Here is a 4,139-nt window from a genome sequence, read left to right on the forward strand (position 1 = left end):
ATAAAATTATTAACAGTAAGTAAACCAAAACATAATAAATTCAAAGTCAAGCCATGATTCAAGGATAATAGTAACTATATATTATACCTTGTCAAGCTATGATTGAAGCTAAGGATGATAATACAATATATAAAGTTACTCAAGATAATTAAAGCGGCGACACAAGTATCACGTTAATGGGGAACAAACGTACATACTGACAAAAAATTTAGTAGTTACTTAAAAAAAAAAAAACCTAATTTGATTTTGAACAGAATTTAAGAAAAAAATAGATTTATTATTGTTTTTGTGGTTCTATATTAATTAAAGTTATGTCAAATATATCAAAATATTTTTTAATTTTATCGCCTTAAACATACGACGAGAAAAGTTGAAATTAAAATACTGCAAAAAAAAAGTGACATTATTTTTAAGCAGACTGGAGATCATTCTTTCAAAAACAGTAAAAGTATGTAGGATTTTTGTCATATAAATAGCAGTGGTACTTTCTATTCAAAAACCATTCAATAGTCATGGGATTTTTCCACTTTTCTCAAATGCCTTCATATTTTCTTCTTGCGTTCATCCTAATAGTATCCCACTCTTGTCAAGCCCAGCAGGACTATTTGGATGCGCATAACACAGCTCACTCTAATGTGGGAGTTGGACCATTAATCTGAGACGACAAGGTGGCAGCTTACGCCCAACAATATGCTTCCCAATTGGCAACTGATCGCAACCTAGTTCATTCTCATGGCCAATATGGTGAGAACCTAGCTGCCGGTAGCGGTGACTTCATGACGGCCACGAATGCTGTGTAGATGTGGATCGATGAGAAAAAATAATATCACCATGAGTCTAATACATGTGATGAAGAAAAAGTGTGCGGACATTATGCTCAGGTGGTTTGGCGTAATTCGGTTCGTCTTGGATGTGCTAGGGTTCAATGTAATAATAGAGGATATGTTGTATCTTGCAACTATGATCCTCCAGGTAATTTTATAGGCCAAACTCCATCTAGAAAAAATGATTTATTACTTAATCATTACAGACTCTATACTATGTGAGGTGCGTACGTACATACATTCCATATTAAAAGTAAAAGAATAATTTAACAAATATGAAGCTGCATGCTTCTCTGTATGATCTGATTATTTTGAATTATGAAATCACGTGTTGTTGTTCTAATTAACTATGCTTTCATCATTAAAATCTTAATAACATGCATTTTTAAACAATAAGAAATTAATAATCTGCTAAAGGACAGAAAACATCACCACGCAAATCCAAGCATTTCTTCAAATATGAAGTAACCTACTCAAAAATTACTAAATATGGCTAGTAAGACTTCATAACACAAATGTTAGGTAGTGGAGCCTGATTAATTTTAGGTTTTCCTATTTATTCTCTATTTTAGGTTTTCCTATTTATTCTCTGTAACCAAAAATACTCTGATTTATTAATATAAATATACCTCACCGCCGTGGAAGTTTACTCACGGGGTTTTACCACGAGATATTGGGTTTTCTCAGATAGCCAGAGTGCCTTACAGTTGGTGAAAAATCCAGTCTATCATTCGAAGACAAAGTACATCAGAAGGCGATACCATTTCACTCACAGGGCAGTGGAGGATGGTGATATGTGCTTGGAGAAGATAGAGGGTGCAAAGAAACCGGCAGACATGTTGACGAAATGTGTTGATGTTGGGAAACTGAGGTTATGTAAAACCTCGATTGGTCTTCTGTAGTTGTTGCTACAGATGTTGCGGTGCGGTAAAGATGTTGATGATGAAGAGATTTTTTTGAGAATGTATTTTTTGGATGACTGAGTCAGTCTCCATGTGGGAGAATTGTTAGGTAGTGGAGCCAGATTAATTTTAGGTTTTCCTATTTATTCTCTATTTTAGGTTTTTCTATTTATTCACTGTAACCAAAAATACTCTTATTTATTAATATAAATATACCTCACCGCCGTGGAAGTTTACTCATGGGGTTTTACCACGAAATATTGGGTTTTCTCTCTTTCTCTCTCTAGATTTCTCATCTCCTTCTCTAGAAAGTTCTTGTGTTCTTCATTCATCTAGTGTGTGTGCGTGAATTCGATCCTAACAACAAACATTCATAAATATAGTCACAACCAAACGACAAATTTCCCTTAAAGAGTTTCATCACTATATGCATTATGTACCATGGCCACTCAACATCGCTATCACAAACAAAGACTATAAATCATACTAAATAAGTAACAAGAAACAAAAGATAAATGACTAATTCAACACAATATCAAAATCCCGACAAGAGCACATCATCCACAAAATTATCAAGGTCTGAGTTGGGCACAACAATCCATAACAAAATAAAATAATCCTTACAAGGGAAATATACAACCTCAGATTTGAAAAGGAGAAAGAATGCATATTTTCAGAAGTTGTAGGTACGACCAAAAGAGGCCACCTACGACCGTAGGTTGACCCGTGGACCGTAGGTGCGATCCATGCTTGCCCGCCTGTAACTCCCTCCCAGAACCCAAAAAAATTTTGCTAATGCAGGACCAACGACCGGACGTAGTGCATACCAGTTATGTTGGATTCACTGGTGGATTCCCTTCATCCACTAGGTTCCTAGAATTCAGTGAGAATCTTAATTCCCTAAATAAAGCTTAGTCCTAAGGTTTGTAGAACTTCATATAATTGTTGTGATTTAGCTGTTTGAGTATTCGTAGTTAGATTATCAAATCTTTGTAACAATGTTATTTAGTTCCTTGCATGAAACTAAGCACCCTAATTGTTGTGATTTAGTTGTTAGTCTATTCCTAGTAAATTGTGTAATAGAAACAACGTAAAATCTTTAATATGTTAAATTTTGATATTATTCATAAATACTAGGTAGATTTTTTAAAAAAAAATTAAATTAAGATAGGAATTATAATCTCATAAACCACAACAAAAATCATATTATAAATAAAAAAATTACTTTTAAGAATTGAATTCAATGTATTAACAGGACACGCATCGACAATGAGAATTAGTGTAACAGGACCCTCTTGGACAATGAGATTAGCAGGACCCTTCAGGACAATGGGAATAAAAAGAACTTATGGATAACGAGAATTAGTGTAGCAGGACCCTCTTGGACAATGAGTATTAGTGTAGAACGACCCTCCTAGACAATGGGATTAACGACAGCTTCCCCGACAATGGGATTAGAAAGACCCATCCAGGACAATGGGAATTATTATTGCAGGACCCTCTTGGACAATGTGATTTACTTTACCAGGACCTTCCTAGACAATGAGATTTAGTTTAGCAGGCCCCTCATGGACAATGAGATTAGCAGGACCCTCTTGAAGAATGAGAATTAGTGTAGCAGAACCCTCTTGGACAATGAGATTTTCTGTCACGCTCTGTGTTACCCTCGAGAAGCGGACACGGAATCTAGGACCACAAGTGATTCCAAGCTAACCATGCTTGCATGATCATGAGCATACTAAAGATAATAAACTGATACAAGAGCTAAATTATAATTAAATTTGAAAAGATGGGGAATACCCATATTCTATAACTGAGATATTTGAAAAAAATGAGTTTAATACAAAGGAAATATTAACTCAATACTAAACTGAATTTATCCATGTCTGAAATAAAACTCTAAACTGGACTAGAAATGCTGGGATAAGCCCCTAGCTAATTCTAGCTAACACTTAAACTAAATGACTAAAGACTGAAATAACACTCACGACAGTTGTTCTCGAATAATGAGGACTTATCACTAAATCTTCTGAACTAAAGATTGAAAATCGATCTATGCGTGATCTGGATGTTGAGAACTTGAAACTACATCACGAGAAGATGTATCGCACGTATGCGTCAGTACTTGAGCGGTACTGAGCATGTGGGATAGAGTAAAGCTGAAATAAAACATAACTGAACAAGAAAAAACAAGTATAACATGCTGAAACTGAATACTGAATATACTTATAAATGGTCAATGAAAGTGAGTCTAACTGAACTGTGGGAGTTACTAATAACCGATAATAAAATCACATGAGCTAAATATGGATTCTGATGTATATGCTCCATGGAGAGAACCCAATATACCCTGCCAGAGGTATAAAGGCATGCTGGCGTGATCACTGATATACCATGGTTTCACGGTATTATT

The 4,139-nt window shown here is 35.0% G+C and overlaps 1 pseudogene; it reads left to right on the forward strand.

Annotated features, from left to right (window-relative positions):
• The first annotated feature begins 512 nt into the window (after window positions 1-512).
• On the forward strand, window positions 513-1,046 carry LOC101265969 (pathogenesis-related protein 1A-like; annotated as a pseudogene).
• The last annotated feature ends 3,093 nt before the right edge of the window (window positions 1,047-4,139 follow it).

This window comes from Solanum lycopersicum, chromosome 10 (genome assembly GCF_036512215.1).
Source record: "Solanum lycopersicum chromosome 10, SLM_r2.1".
Lineage (NCBI taxonomy): Eukaryota > Viridiplantae > Streptophyta > Magnoliopsida > Solanales > Solanaceae > Solanum > Solanum lycopersicum.